The sequence below is a fragment of the Arachis ipaensis genome, chromosome B8 (assembly GCF_059453495.1).
Source record: "Arachis ipaensis isolate K30076 ecotype BB chromosome B8, ASM5945349v1, whole genome shotgun sequence".
Lineage (NCBI taxonomy): Eukaryota > Viridiplantae > Streptophyta > Magnoliopsida > Fabales > Fabaceae > Arachis > Arachis ipaensis.
The window spans coordinates 109,375,147-109,392,119 of NC_142443.1; the positions used below are offsets into that span (position 1 = coordinate 109,375,147).

The 16,973-nt window shown below is 39.9% G+C and overlaps 2 non-coding genes across 2 annotated transcripts; one reads left to right on the forward strand and one right to left on the reverse strand.

The window, feature by feature from the left end:
• Window positions 1-1,907: 1,907 nt before the first annotated feature.
• LOC148549213 (small nucleolar RNA R71) lies at window positions 1,908-2,015 on the reverse strand. The gene has a single exon (XR_015898154.1). It is a non-coding gene; the product is annotated as a small nucleolar RNA R71 (small nucleolar RNA).
• Window positions 2,016-14,463: 12,448 nt separating this feature from the next.
• LOC148549214 (small nucleolar RNA R71) lies at window positions 14,464-14,570 on the forward strand. The gene has a single exon (XR_015897944.1). It is a non-coding gene; the product is annotated as a small nucleolar RNA R71 (small nucleolar RNA).
• Window positions 14,571-16,973: the final 2,403 nt, after the last annotated feature.

A 16,973-nucleotide genomic window follows, 5' to 3' on the forward strand; every position in this document is an offset into this window, starting at 1 on the left:
AATCAAAAAAAAAATCAAAAATATTTCATGTTTCTTGTTTGAGTCATGTGTCATGTTATAAGTTTGGTGTCAATTGCATATTCATTTTGCATTTTTTGAAAATTCATGCATTCATGGTGTTCTTCATGATCTTCAAGTTGTTCTTGGTATGTCTTCTTGTTTAATCTTGATGTTTTCTTGTTTTGCATCTTTTCTTGTTTTACATGTGCATTTTTGCATCCATAGAGTCTAAACATGAAAAATTTCTAAGTTTGGTATCTTGCATGTTTTCTTTGCATTAAAATTTTTTTCAAAAACATGTTCTTGATGTTCATCTTGACATTCAAAGTATTCTTGGTGTTCATCTTGACATTCATAGTGTTCTTGCATTCATCACATACTTTGATCCAAAATTTTCATGCATTGAGTCTTTTTCATGTTTTTCTCTCTCATCATTAAAAATTCAAAAATAAAAAAAATATCTTTTCCTTTTTCTCTCTTAAAATTTTGAAAATTAGATTTGACTTTTTTAAAAATTTTTAAAATCTGGTTGTTTTTATGAGTCAAATCAAATTTTCAATTTAAAAATCTTATCTTTTTCAAAATCTTTTTCAAAAATCAAATCTTTTTCATTTTTCTTAGTTATTTTCGAAAATTTTAAAAATATTTTTCAAAAATCTTTTTCTTATTTTTATATCAAATTTTCGAAAATAACAATAACAATTAATATTTTGATTCAAAAATTTCAAGTCTGTTACTTGCTTGTTAAGAAAGATTCAAACTTTGAATTCTAGAATCATATCTTGTGATTTCTTGTGAATCAAGTCATTAATTGTGATTTTAAAAATCAAATCTTTTTCAAAAACTAATTTCAATCATATCTTTTCAAAAATATCTTCTTATCTTATCTTTTTCAAAAATTTGTTTTCAAAATATCTTTTCTAACTTCCTAACTCCTTATCTTTTCAAAATTTGTTTCAACTAACTAACTAACTTTTTGTTTGTTTCTTATTTTTTTCAAAACTACCTAACTAACTCTCTCTCTCTCTCTAATTTTCGAAAATATCCTCCCTCTTTTTCAAAATCCCTTTTTTTTAACTAATTATTTTAATTGTTGATTTCAAATTTTCGAAAAATTACTAACCTTTTTCAAAAACTATTTTCGAAAATCACTAACTCTTTTTCAAAAATTATTTTCGAAAATTATCCTTCTTTCTCATCTCCTTCTATTTATTTATTCATCTACTAACACTTCATCTCACCCAAATTCGAACCCCCTCTTCCATCTGTGTTCGAATTTTTTCTTCTTCTTTTCTTCTACTCACACAAGGACCTCTATACTGTGGTATAAAGGATCCCTATTATTATTATTATTATTATTTTGTCCCTCTTTTTCATATGAGCAGGAGACAAGAATATTCTTGTTGAAGCAGATCCAGAACCTGAAAGGACTCTGAAGAGGAAACTAAGAGAAGCTAAATTACAACAATCCAGAGATAACCTTTCAGAAATTTTCAAACAGGAAGAGGAGATGGCAGCCGAAAATAATAATAATGCAAGGAGAATGCTTGGTGACTTTACTGCACCTAATTCCAATTTACATGGAAGAAGCATCTCCATTCCTGCCATTGGAGCAAACAACTTTGAGCTAAAACCTCAGCTAGTTTCTCTGATGCAGCAGAACTGCAAGTTTCATGGACTTCCATCTGAAGATCCTTTTCAGTTCTTAACTGAATTCTTGCAGATCTATGATACTGTTAAGACTAATAGAGTAGATCCTGAAGTCTACAGGCTCATGCTTTTCTCTTTTTGCTGTAAGAGACAGAGCTAGAGTGTGGTTGGACTCTCAACCCAGAGATAGCCTGAACTCTTGGGATAAGCTGGTCACGGCTTTCTTAGCCAAGTTCTTTCCTCCTCAAAAGCTGAGCAAGCTTAGAGTGGATGTTCAAACCTTCAGACAGAAAGAAGGTGAATCCCTCTATGAAGCTTGGGAAAGATACAAGCAGCTGACCAAAAAGTGTCCTTCTGACATGCTTTCAGAATGGACCATCTTGGATATATTCAATGATGGTTTATCTGAGCTATCAAAGATGTCATTGGATACTTCTGCAGGTGGATCCATTCACCTAAAGAAAACGCTTGCAGAAGCTTAAGAACTCATTGACATGGTTGCTAATAACCAGTTCATGTACACTTCTGAGAGGAATCCTGTGAATAATGGGACGCCTATAAAGAAGGGAGTTCTTGAAATTGATAATCTGAATGCCATATTGGCTCAGAACAAAATATTGACTCAGCAAGTCAATATGATTTCTCAGAGTCTGAATGGAATGCAAGCTGCATCCAACAGTACTCAAGAGGCATCTTCTGAAGAAGAAGCTTATGATCCTGAGAACCCTGCAATAGCAGAGGTGAATTACTTAGGTGAACCTTATGGAAACACCTATAATCCATCATGGAGAAATCATCCAAATCTCTCATGGAAGGATCAACAAAAGCCTCAACAAGGCTTTAATAATGGTGGAAGATACAGGTTTAACAATAGTAAACCTTTTCCATCATCCACTCAGCAACAGACAAAGAACTCTGAACAAAATACATCTAATTTAGCAAACTTAGTCTCTGATCTATCGAAGGCCACTGTAAGTTTCATGAATGAAACAAGGTCTTCCATTAGAAATTTGGAAGCACAAGTGGGCTAGCTGAGTAAAAGGATCACTGAAATCCCTCCTAGTACTCTCCCAAGCAATACAGAAGAAAATCCAAAAGGAGAGTGCAAGGCCATTGAATTGATAACTATGGCCGAACCTGTAAAGGAAGGAGAGGACGTGAATCCCAGTGAGGAAGACCTCCTGGGACATCCAGTGATCAATAAGGAGTGTCCCTCTGAGGAACCAAAAGAATCTGAGGCTCACCTAGAGACCATAGAGATTCCATTAAACCTCCTTATGCCATTCATGAGCTCTGATGAGTATTCCTCTTCTGAAGAGAATGAGGATGTTACTGAAGAGCAAGTTACCAAGTACCTTGGTGCAATCATGAAGCTGAATGCCAAATTATTTGGCATTGAAACTTGGGAAGATGAACCTCCCTTGTTCACCAATGAACTAAGTGATCTGGATCAACTGACATTGCCTCAGAAGAAACAGGATCCTGGAAAGTTCTTAATACCTTGTACCATAGGCACCATGATCTTTAAAGCTCTGTGTGACCTTGGTTCAGGAATAAACCTCATGCCCCTCTCTGTAATAGAGAAATTGGGAATCTTTGGGGTGCAAGCCACTAAAATCTCATTAGAGATGGCAGACAATTCAAGAAAATAGGCTTATGGACAAGTAGAGGACGTGTTAGTAAAGGTTGAAGGCCTTTACATCCCTGCTGATTTCATAGTCCTAGATACTGGGAAGGATGAGGATGAATTCATCATCCTTGGAAGACCCTTCCTAGCCACAGCAAGAGCTGTGATTGATGTGGGCAGAGGAGAATTGATCCTTCAATTAAATGAGGACAACCTTGTGTTTAAAACTCAAGGATCTCTTTCTGTACCCATGGAGAGGAAGCATAGTAAGCTTCTCTCATTGCAGAGTCAACCAGAGCCCCCACAGTCAAACTCTAAGTTTGGTGTTGGGAGGCAACAACCAAACTCTAAGTTTGGTGTCAAACCCCCATATCCAAACTCTAAGTTTGGTATTGGGAGGTCTCAACAAAGCTCTGAACATCTGTGAGACTCCATGAGAGCCCACTGTCAAGCTATTGACATTAAAGAAGCGCTTGTTGGGAGGCAACCCAATGTTTATTTATATAATTTTTATTGTTTTTTCATGATCATGTGGAATCACAAAATAAATATAAAAATTGAAAATGGAATCAAAAATAGTAGAAGAAAAATCACACCCTGGAGGAAGACCTTACTGGCATTTAAACGCCAGTAAGAAGCATGTTTTGGGTGTTCAATGCCAGAACAGAGCATGGTTCTGGCGCTGAACGCCAGAAATGGGCAGCATCTGGGCGTTTGAACGCCAGAAATGCACCCTGGAGAAGAGCTGGCGCTGAACGCCCAGAACAAGCATGGTTCTGGCGTTCAACGCCAGAAATGGGCAACAAATGGGCGTTCAACGCCCAGAACAAGCACCAATCTGGCGCTGAACGCCCAGAGTTGTGTGCAAGAGCATTTTGAATGCCTAATTTGGTGCAAGGTTGTAAATTCTTGAACACCTCAGGATCTGTGGACCCCACAGGATCCCCACCTACCTCCACTCACTTCTTCTCACTCCTCTTTCACACAATCCCATAAACACTCTTCCCCAAAACTCTTCACCAATCACCTCAATATCTCTTCCCTATCACCACTTCACCACTCACATCCATCCACTCTTATCCATAAACCTACCTCATAAACTCCACCTACCTTCAAGATTCAAAATCAATTTCCCACCCAAACCCACCCTAAATGGCCGAACTTACCCCCCCTCCCTTCCCTATATATAACCCTCCATTCTTCCTCATTTTCACACAACACAACCCTCTTTTCTCTTCTTGGCCGAAACACACCTCCCCCCTCCTCTCCATATTTTCTTCTTCTTCTTCATCTATTCTTTCTTCTCTTACTCGAGGGCGAGCAAAATTCTAAGTTTGGTGTGGTAAAAGCATAAGCTTTTTGTTTTTCCATTACCATCGATGGCACCCAAGACCGGAGAATCCTCTAGAAAAGGGAAGGGGAAGACAAAAGCTTCCACCTTTGAGTCATGGGAGATGGAAAGGTTCATCTCCAAAGCTCATCAAGACCACTTCTATGATGTTGTGGCCAAGAAGAAGGTGATCCCCGAGGTCCCTTTCAAACTCAAGAAAAATGAGTATCCGGAGATCCGACATGAAATCCAAAGAAGAGGTTGGGAAGTTCTAACAAACCCCATCCAACAAGTCGGCATCCTAATGGTTCAAAAGTTCTATGCCAATGCATGGATCACTAGGAACCATGATCAAAGTAAGAACCCGAATCCAAAGAATTATGTTACAATGGTTCGGGGGAAATACTTAGATTTTAGTCAGGAGAATGTGAGGTTGGCGTTTAACTTGCCTATGATGCAAAGAGATGAGCGCCCCTACACTAGAAGGGTCAACTTTAATCAAAGGTTGGACCAAGTCCTCATGGACATATGTGTGGAAGGAGCTCAATGGAAGATTGACTCCAAAGGCAAGCCGGTTCAATTAAGAAGACTGGACCTCAAGCTTGTGGCTAGAGGATGGTTGGAGTTCATCCAACGCTCCATCATCCCCACTAGCAACCGATCTGAAGTTACTGTGGATCGGGCCATCATGATCCATATCATCATGATTGGAGAGGAAGTAGAAGTTCATGAAATCATCTCCCTTGAACTTTACAAAATAGCCGAAAAGCCCTCTCCTGGGGCAAGGCTAGCTTTTTCTCATCTTATTTGCCATCTATGTTACTCAGCTGGAGCTTTCATAGAAGGAGATATTCCCATTGAGGAAGAAAAGCCCATCACTAAGAAAAGGATGGAGCAAATAAGAGAGCCCACTCATGGAGCTCAAGAAACACATGAGGAAGCTCATCATCAAGAAATCTCTGAGATACCTCAAGGGATGCACTTTCCTCCACAAAACTTTTGGGAGCACATCAACACCTCCCTAGGAGAATTAAGTTCCAACATGGGACAACTAAGGGTGGAACATCAAGAGCACTCCATCATCCTTCATGAAATAAGAGAAGATCAAAAAGCAATGAGGGAGGAGCAACAAAGACAAGGAAGAGACATAGAAGAGCTCAAGGACATCATTGGTTCCTCAAGAAGAAAATGCCACCATCACTAAGGTGGACTCATTCCTTGTTCTCACCTTCTGTTTTTCGTTTTCTCTATGTTAAATGCTTATCTATGTTTGTGTCTTATTACATGATCATTAGTAGTTAGTAACTTTGTCTTAAAGTTATGAATGTCCTATGAATCCATCACCTCTCTTAAATGAAAACTGTTTTAATTCAAAAGAACAAGAAGTACATGAGTTTCGAATTTATCCTTGAACTTAGTTTAATTATTTTGATGTGGTGACAATACTTTTTGTTTTCTGAATGAATGCTTGAACAGTGCATATGTCTTTTGAAGTTGTTGTTTAAGAATGTTAAATATGTTGGCTCTTGAAAGAATGATGACAAGGAGACATGTTATTTGATAATCTGAAAAATCATAAAAATGATTCTTGAAGCAAGAAAAAGCAGCAAAGAACAAAGCTTGCAGAAAAAAAAAAGAGAAAAAAAATTAGCGAAAAAAAAAAGAGAGAAAAAGCAGGCAGAAAAAGCCAATAGCCCTTAAAACCAAAAGGCAAGGGTAATAAAAAGGATCCCAAGGCTTTGAGCATCAGTGGATAGGAGGGCCTAAAGGAATAAAATCCTGGCCTAAGCGGCTAGACCAAGCTGTCCCTAACCATGTGCTTGTGGCGTGTAGGTGTCAAGTGAAAACTTGAGACTGAGCGGTTAAAGTCAAGGTCCAAAGCAAAAAAAGAGTGTGCTTAAGAACCCTGGACACCTCTAATTGGGGACTTTAGCAAAGCTGAGTCACAATCCGAAAAGGTTCACCCAATTATGTGTCTGTGGTATTTATGTATCCGGTGGTAATACTGGAAAACAAAGTGCTTAGGGCCACGGCCAAGACTCATAAAATAGCTGTGTTCGAGAATCATCATACTGAACTAGGAGAATCAATAACACTATCTGAACTCTGAGTTCCTATAGATACCAATCATTCTGAACTTCAATGGATAAAGTGAGATGCCAAAACTATTCAAGAGGCAAAAAGCTACAAGTCCCGCTCATCTGATTGGAGCTATGTTTCATTGATAGTTTGGAATTAATAGTATATTCTCTTCTTTTTATCCTATTTGATTTTTAGTTGCTTGGGGACAAGCAACAATTTAAGTTTGGTGTTGTGATGAGCGGATAATTTATACGCTTTTTGGCATTATTTTTAGTATGTTTTTAGTAGAATCTAGTTACTTTTAGGGATGTTTTTATTAGTTTTTATGTTAAATTCACATTTCTGGACTTTACTATGAGTTTGTGTATTTTTTCTGTGATTTCAGGTATTTTCTGGCTGAAATTGAGGGACTTGAGCAAAAATCAGATTCAGAGGTTGAAGAAGGACTGCTGATGCTGTTGGATTCTGACCTCCCTGCACTCAAAATGGATTTTTTGGAGCTACAGAACTTAAAATAGCGCGGTTTTAATTGTGTTGGAAAGTAGACATCCAGGGCTTTCCAGCAATATATAATAGTCCATAATTTGCCCAAGTTTAGATGATGCAAACTGGCATTCAACGCCAGCTCTCTGCCCAATTCTGGCGTCCAGCGCCAGAAACAAGTTGCAAAGTGGAGTTCAACGCCCAAAATGGCACAAAAGCTGGCGTTCAACTCCAAGAATAACCTCTCCACGTGTAGACTTCAAGCTCAGCCCAAGCACACATCAAGTAGGCCCCAGAAGTGGATTTATGCATCAATTACTTACTTCTGTAAACCCTAGTAGCTAGTTTATTATAAATAGAACTTTTTACTATTGTATTAGATATCTTTGAATCCTGAGTTTTATCTTCGGATCATAGAAGTCTTGGTTACTCCGGTTCCCCTCTGGGGCCGGGACCAATGAACTCCATTATCACTTATGTATTTTCAACGGTAGAGTTTCTACACTCCATAGATTAAGGTGTGGAGCTCTGCTGTTCCTCAAAGATCAATGCAAAGTACTACTGTTTTTCTATTCAATTCAACTTGTTTCGCTTCTAAGATATTCATTCACACTTCAACCTGAATGTGATGAACGTGACAATCATCATCATTCCTTATGAACGCGTGCCTGACAACCACTTCCGTTCTACCTTAGATTGAATGAGTATCTCTTAGATCTCTTAATCAGAATCTTCGTGGTGCAAGCTAGATTGATGGCGGCATTCATGAGAATCCGGAAAGTCTAAACCTTGTCTGTGGTATTCCGAGTAGGATTCTGGGATTGAATGACTGTGACGAGCTTCAAACTCGCGAGTGCTGGGCGTAGTGACAGACGCAAAAGGAGGGTGAATCCTATTCCAGCATGATCGAGAACCTCAGATGATTAGCCGTGCTGTGACAGAGCATTTGGACCATTTTCACAAGAGGATGGGATGTAGCCATTGACAACGGTGATTCCCTTACATAAAGCCAGCCATGGAAAGGAGTAAGACTGATTGGATGAAGACAGCGGGAAAGCAGAGATTCAGAGGAACGAAAGCATCTCTACACGCTTATCTGAAATTCTCACCAATGAATTACATAAGTGTTTCTATCCTTAGTTTATTATTTATTTTCGAAAACTTCATAACTATTTTATATCCGCCTGACTGAGATTTACAAGGTGACCATAGCTTGCTTCATACCAACAATCTCCGTGGGATCGACCCTTACTCACGTAAGGTTTATTACTTGGACGACCCAGTGCACTTGCTGGTTAGTTGTATCGAAGTTGTGACAAATTATGAATTGAGATTAGAGCACCAAGTTTTTGGAGCCATTACCAGAGATCACAATTTCGTGCACCAACTTACTTGCTCAAGTCTCTCCCCTATACATACACACCACAGGCATATAGTTTATTTATTTTCTTTTCTTGAGACCTTGGTGTCCAGCACCTCTTTGGGTTACTAAATGCTCTATAGTGAGGGTTACTATTGATAGTGGACTTTCAGCTAATAATCCCGAGTTAGTTAACCCAAGTTACCAAGTGATAAGGCACCCCTAAGAGCTTATTCATCCAAGTAGATCCCTCACACAAGAACACCACAGACACATGCCTCAAGATTAAAAATCATTGGTGCCTAGCCTTATTGCTTGTTCTTTTTCTTTTATTCCTCAACTTTGATTGTTCTTTCCCTTTTTCTTATTAGGATCTTCTTATTTGGCTAGTCTCATGGGGTGTGTTTCAAGCATAGCATTCCTGACAGATAGTTGTCTTCCCACCTTATGGTTGAAGCAACTTAGCTAACTTATGACCATTCCATAAACTCATGAACTTACTCCATAGTATGAACTCTTCTCTGATCTTTAAAACACTCATTCTCTTTTTATTTTGATTTAAAGGGACAAACATACAAGTAAGCAAAGTAAGGATGCAGTGACATAGAGACTAGCACACAGAGACCTTCTTCAACACCAAAAACTTAAAAGACAGAATTGAAAAATGTTCTAACTACGAGTAACTATTAATCAAAAGTGCATTCGGACTTCCAATTTTTAACAATTCTGAGTATAATGGAATTGAGTGACAATACAACCTTCGGGTGATGATTTCTAGTTGCTCTCTTTCTTTGTCATCATCCTAGTCCCTGCTACTTCACTTCCTTGGGTGAAGGTGCACTATTTCCTCCTAAGATTCCTGCAAAGTTATTGGAAGTTGCTTGTTCCCAAAGCACTTGAGACATAGTTAGCTTGCATGTGTACTTGTGGCTTTTGAACTTAATTTGGTGTGTGAACACCAAACTTAGTTCCTTGCCCAGTACAAAACATTGCACATATGCAGAGAACCTCATATCTTGTTGTTAATACAACAATTATTACTAAAGTCTAACTACATCTAAGTGGTTTCGCTTGATTGGTTGGAGCTAGCAATGTGTTTTGGGAGTGGGGTGTAATTCTAACTAATGTCTTTGGTGGAACACCAAACTTAGAATCACACTCTCACTCTTGACTTGTTTTGGTGTAGAACACCAAACTTAGCTCCTCGCAATACAGGGGAAAACAACTTATGATCCTTATTGAAATACAGATGAAAAGGAAACTACCTGAGGTTGGGTTGCCTCCCAACAGAGCGCTCTTTTATCGTCGCTAGCTCGACGATTCCTCCTTTACTTGAGATGGTAATTTACTCTGGGGTTTTCCCCCATGTTGCCCAGATAATGCTTGAGTCTTTGTCCGTTCACTGTGAAAGTCCTCTCTGAATCTTCATCCATGATTTCGATGTGTCCATATGGCGAAACTTTTGTGACAAGAAAAGGTCCGGACCACCTTGATTTGAGTTTTCCTGGGAATAGTCTCAATTTGGAATTGTAAAGGAGTACTCGCTGCCCCTTTTCGAAACTTCTGGGTGCAAGATGCAGGTCATGTCTTCTCTTTGCCTTCTCTTTATACATCTTGGTATTTTCATAGGCTTGTAACCTGAATTCCTCCATCTCTTGCAGCTGCAAGATCCTCTTTGCACCAGCCGCAATGCTGTCAAAATTTAGTATCTTGATAGCCCAGAGAGCTTTGTGTTCCAGCTCCAGTGGTAAATGACAAGCTTTTCCATACACTAGTTGATATGGGGACATTCCAAGTGGTGTTTTGAATGCTGTTCTGTATGCCCAAAGAGCATCATCCAACTTCTTCGACCAATCCTTTCTTGATGTGCCCACAGTCTTTTCCAGAATCCTCTTTAGCTCTCTGTTGGATATCTCAGTTTGTCCACTTGTTTGGGGATGGTAAGGTGTGGCTACCTTGTGTTTTACCCCATATCGTAGGAGAAGAGCTTCTAGTGGTCTGTTACAAAAATGGCTCCCTCCATCACTGATAAGTGCTCGTGGGACTCCAAACCGGCTAAAGATATTCTTCCTGAGGAAGTTCATGACTACCCTATTATCATTCGTTGGGGTTGCAATAGCCTCTACCCATTGGAAACATAATCGACAACTACCAAGATGTATTTGTTTGCATATGAGTTTGGCAATGGTCCCATGAAATCGATTCCCCACACATCAAACAATTCCAGTTCCAAGATGAAATTTTGTGGCATCTAATTTCTTTTGGGCAAGTTTCCAGATCTTTGGCATTCATTGCAGCTTTTTACTAGTTCTTTGGCATCCTTGAAAAGGGTAGGCCAAAAGAATCCGCTTTGTAACACCTTAGCTGCAGTTCTATCCCCTCCAAAGTGGCCTCTATAGCATGAGCCGTGGCAATTCCATAGGACCTCTCATCCTTCTTCTTCCGAAACACATCTTCTAAGGATTCCATCTGAACACTTCTTAAATAGATATGGCTCATCCCAGACAAAGTACTTTGCATCATTCATGAGCTTCCTTTTTTGATGTTTATTGATCTCTGGAGGCAATGCCCCAGTTGCCTTGAAGTTTGCAATGTCTGCGAACCATGGTGCTTTGTGAACTAGCATTAACTGCTCATCAGGGAAGAACTCGTTCACACTTGTATCAGGTGTTCCACCTTTATCATGAGGAATCCTGGATAGGTGATCTGCTACCTTGTTCTCCACTCCTTTCTTGTCTCTGATCTCAATATTGAATTCCTGCAACAATAAGATCCATCTTATTAGTCTTGGTTTTGATTCTTGCTTGGCAAACAAATATTTAAGTGTTGTATGATCCATAAAAACAATCACTTTAACACCAATGAGGTATGATCTAAACTTGTCAAATGCAAAAACTATTGCTAGCAACTCCTTTTCAGTAGTGGTATAATTTCTTTGAGTATCATTAAGGACTTTGCTCGCATAGTATATCACATGGACTAAGTTATCTTTCCTCTGTCCCAACACTGTCCCCACTGCAAAATCAGATGCGTCACACATCAATTCAAATGGTAAATTCCAATCAGGTGGGAAAATGATAGGAGCAGAGGACAACCTCATTTTCAAATTTTCAAAGGCTAACATGCATGTTTCATCAAAGATAAATGGTGTATCTGATACAAGGAGATTGCTTAAGGGCTTGGATATCTTTGAAAAATCTTTAATAAACCTTCTGTAAAAACCAGCATGCCCTAAAAAGCTCCTAATTGCCCTGACATCACTGGGTGGAGGCAGTTTTTCAATAAGTTCTACTTTGGCTCTGTCAACCTCAATGCCTTGGTTAGAAACTTTGTGACCAAGGACTATTCCTCCTGTCACCATAAAGTGACATTTCTCCCAGTTCAAGACCAGATTGGTCTCTTGGCATCTTTTCAATACCAAGGCGAGGTGATGCATGCAGCGTTGGAAAGTCGCAGGTGCATTACATAGCCCAAATGGCATGCGCCTGTAGGCAAACACTCCATATGGGCAAGTGAATGAGGTTTTCTCTTGATCTCTGGGATCAACCACTATTTGGTTATATCCTGAATAACCGTCGAGAAAACAATAATAAGCGTGCCTTGCGAGTCTTTCCAACATCTGATCCATGAATGGAAGGGGGAAATGATCTTTTCGCGTAGCCTCGTTGAGCTTCCTGTAGTCTATGCACATCCGCCATCCTGTGACTGTCCTTGTAGGAATTAGTTCGTTCTTCTCATTGAGAACCACTGTAATTCCTCCCTTTTTTGGGACGACATGCACGGGGCTAACCCAGGGGCTGTCTGAGATTGGGTAAATTACCCCCCTGCCATAACTTCATAACTTCCTTCTGTACCACTTCCTTCATGATTGGGTTCATCCTCCTTTGGGATTGAATGGATGGTTTGGCATCATCTTCCAGCAGTATCTTATGCATATATATGGCCGAACTTATCCCCTTCAAGTCAGCAAGAGTCCAACCAATGGCATCTTTGTGGTTTCGCAGTACTTTGAGCAGTTCATCCTCTTGATCTTGGTTGAGGCATGAGCTTATAATTACTGGATAATTTTCATCTTCTCCTAAGTATGCATATTTGAGACAGGGTGGCAATGCTTTGAGTTCAAGTTTGGGTGCTTCTGACTTTTTGTTCTCTTCCTTTGGTGCACCTTGTATTTGAATCTCTGCTGTTGCAACCTCTTCACTAAACGTAGGTTCCTCCTCTATTATACCTTCAGGTTCTTCTTCTTCGAAGTTTTCCTGCACTGCGTCTTCAAGTGAGTCCAACCTCATACACTCTCCCATTTGCTCTGGTGGGTAACTCATGGCTTTGAACACATTGATCGTCATCTTTTCATTGTGTAATCTCAAGGTGATATCTCCTTTTTGTACATCAATGACAGCTCCAGCAGTGGCCAAGAATGGCCTTCCCAGGATGATAGAAGCCTTGGCTTCCTCCTACATGTCCAGCACTACAAAGTCTGCTGGAAAGATAAAATCTCCCACTTTCACCAGCAAATCTTCTACGACGCCATGCGGAAACTTGAACGATCAGTCTGCCAATTGTAAGGCCATCTTTGTTGGTTTAGCTTCCTCAATCTTCATCTTTCTCATCATGGCTACCGACATCAAATTGATGCTGGCTCCCAAGTCACAAAGAGCCTTTTCCACTGTGATTTCCCCTATAATACAAGGGATCTGAAAACTCCCGGGATCCTTCAATTTCTGGGGTAGTTTGTGTTGAATGATAGCACTACATTCTTCGGTTAGTATCACAGTCTCGTTGTTCTTCCAGCTTCTCTTCTTAGTCATGAGCTCCTTCAAGAACTTGGCGTAGAGTGGCATTTGTTCTATTGCTTCAGCAAAGGGTATGTTGATTTGTAGTTTCTTGAAGATTTCCAAAAATCTCAAAAACTGATTGTCATCCCCTTTCTTCTTTAATTGTTGAGGGTATGGGACTCTTGGGGCATCTGGCTTCAGCATTTCTTCCCCTTTTTGTGAACTCAGATTAGGAACTTGAGCTCCATCCTGCTCTTCTTCCTCTTTATCTGATTCCTTTTCTTGTGGTTTCTGGGGGGTTTCCTTCAGTTCCTTCCCACTTCTAAGGGTGATAGCCTGGCACTCCTCCCTTCGTGTTAAGCTAGTCTTGCTGCTAAGGTTGTGGCTTGGAATTTGCTTGAATAAGTAGCCAATTTGTGTCTCCAGTTTCTTGATGGCAGCATCCTGATTCTGCATATTGGACATCACCTCTTCTCGGAATGCTTTACTATCTTGAATCTCTTTGCCTATGCCTTCAAGTAGATTCTCAATCCTTGAGATTCTTTCATCAAATGATGATAGGTCAGGCTGAGGATGGTTATTCTGGCCTTGATATGAATGTGGAGACATGTTGTTATGGGGGTGTTGATATGGTCTAGATGTGAAGTGTTAGGTGGCTGTATTATTTGGATTTGGGCGTCTTTGATCAAGGCTTTAGTCTTGTTGATTTCCCCACCGAAAGTTCGGGTGGTTCCTCCATCCAGGGTTGTAAGTCTTGGAGTATGGATCATGGTTTTGCCTAGGTGAATTCCCAATGTAGTTGGCTTGCTCTTGACTACCCTCTGCTTCTTCATTCACTCCTTCTTGGGTTGTTGATGAAGTGGAGATTGCTACTACTTGGTTCCTCTCCATCTTCTTGGTGAGGTCAGCTAGCTGCTGGGTAATGAGCTTGTTTTGGGCCAGCAGAGCATCTACATTGTTTAGCTCCATTACTCCTCTTGTGTTCCCTCGTTCGGAGGCATAGAAGTAGTCGTTCTCTGCTACTGTTTCAATTACATCTATGGCCTCCTCAATGGTCTTCTTCTTGTTCAAAGATCCTCCGGATGAATGGTCTACGGCCTTCTTTGACTCATAAGAGAGCCCTTCATAGAAAATGTGTAGCTGCACCCATTCATTGAACATATCGGGTGGGCACCTCCTTGTTAGGTCTTTAAACCTCTCCCATGCTTCATATAGAGTCTCACCATCTTGTTGCCTGAAAGTTTGGACCTCAGCTCTCAGCCTATTGATTCGTTGAGGAGGGTAAAATCTTGCTAAGAATTTGTTCACCACATCTTCCCAAGTTGTCAAGCTCTCCCTTGGGAAAGACTCCAGCCACTTGGCTGCCTTATCCTTGAGTGAGAATGGAAATAAGAGCTGTCTATAGGCGTCAGGATGAACACCATTAGACTTTACTGTGTCACATATTCTCAGAAAAGGTGGTTAGATGTTGATTGGGGTCCTCTTGGACACTTCCTCCGAACGAACAGTTGTTCTGAACAAGGGTGATGAGCTGTGGTTTTAGTTCAAAATTGTTGGCATGGATGGTTGGCTTTTGAATGCTACTTCCACAGTTTCCTGGGTTTGGATTGATGTAAGAGCCTAAAACTCTTCTATCCTCCCCAGCATGATTTGCTCGACCTCTTCCGCCATGGTTGTGAGCCTCTTCTTCATGATGGTTTTCCATGTTTTCTTCCATGTTTGGTTCAAAGTATTCCTCAAAGTGTTCCTCCTCTTCTTCAGCACCAACTACACGTTTTTCTCTTGCCTCCCTTCTTAGTCTAAGGAAGGTTCTCTCAGGTTCAGAATCAAAGGAAGTTGAAGCCCCGCTTCTTCTCCCTGTCATACAACCAACAAGTACAAGCAAAGAGAATAGGTGCAGAAAGTATATCTGTCAGAATTACTGTTAGTGTGAGTGATGCAATATATCAAATAGTTAGTGGGTTAGTGAGATGAATAGTAAATAACAAAGAAAAAGTAGGGGGAAGGGAAGAGATTAACTAAAACAGGAAGTAAATGACTCAAACAGAAAATTAAATCAAACAAAAATAAAATGCTCAATCTAGTTATCCTCCAATCCAATCATTGCTAATGCACAATCAATCCCCGGCAACGGCGCCATAAACTTGATGCATGGAAAACTTGTCTCGCAACAAATTTCCTTCGGCAAGTGTACCGAATTTGTCGTCAAGTAAAAACTCACAACAGAGTGAGGTCGAATCCCACAAGGATTGATTGATCAAGCAACTTTAATTAGAGGAATGTTCTAGTTGAGCGAATCCAGGATTTGAGTTTAGAATTACAGAAAATAAAATGGCGGGAAGGTAAATGACAGAAAAAGTAAATGCTAAAATTAAAGAACTGAAAGTAAATGACTGAAGTAAATTGCAGAATTATAAATGGGAATGGGGGAATTGCTCATAAAAGTAAGTGACAAAAAATAAAGAGAATGGGTAAGATCAGAAATGGGGAGTTCATTGGGCTCAGGAGATGTTGCATTCTCCGGATCAATTTCATTTTCATCTCTTCCTCAATCAATGCACTCATTGATCTCCTTGGCAATCTTAAGTGATTGAATTACAATTTCTTGTAATTCAATCTCTCAAATCTTGATCAATAGCCAATTCCTTGGTCAATTGCTCATGAGAAGAGATGAAGTATGGTCACTGATTATACCACATGCATTTCCCAAATCAAGTGTTGAGACGATTATAGTCACATATCCATCCAAACCCAATTTGGTCCAGCATGAGAAAGCATTTCTAGCTTGATCTCTTCATTCCTCTTTCAAGGTTCAGAAGAGATCCAAGTATGAATAGCTTCTTTTCCAAGATAACTACCCAATTGGATGAAGATCGAAAGCTTTCAAGTAAAATCAAGAGAAAAGATAGAAGAAGAATAATGAAAACTAGTATTGATCCATCAAATTACAACAGAGCTCCCTAACCCAATGAAAGGGGTTTAGTTGTTCATAGCTTTGGAAAATGAAAACAAAGATGGAGAATACATAATGAAACTAGAAGTGCAGAGAAAGTAAATACAGAGAGTAATTCTATGCCCAGAGGCTCCCTATATTTTCCAACTCCCGATTAATTCAAAGCTACTCCTATATATACTACTCTTCTACTCTTCTAGTTGGTTCTTCAAGTCTTGGGTCTGGGCCTTTGGATCTTGAGTTTGAAGCAGTTATCTTCTTCATTGGGCTTGGCTTTACTTGCAGAGAGAAATTGTGAAGTGGGCAGAGACTTTTGCTCAGGACGTTAGTGGTGTTAACGTTCAGTGAAAATATGGGTTCGAGAACGTTTGTGACATTCAACTTTTTCACTAACGTTCCTTACCCAAGTAAGACCCACGTTAACCTCAACGTTAGTGGCGCAAACGTTGCCACTAACGTTGCCTCGTTGTCCTTCGTGCACGTTATTGGAACTCAACTTTCCCAATAACGTTGAGAAGCCTCCCCCTTCCCAACGTTAGAGTCCACGTTAACTTAGTTAACGTGGCTCTTTTAACGTAGGCTTGCCAACCTTCGAGAACGTTAGTGACACTTAACATTGTAACTAACGTTCCAATGTGCCCCTTAGCTCCCACGTTAGAGTCCATGTTAACTAGGTTAACGTGGCTTCTAACGTGGCTTATGCTAGCCATTTC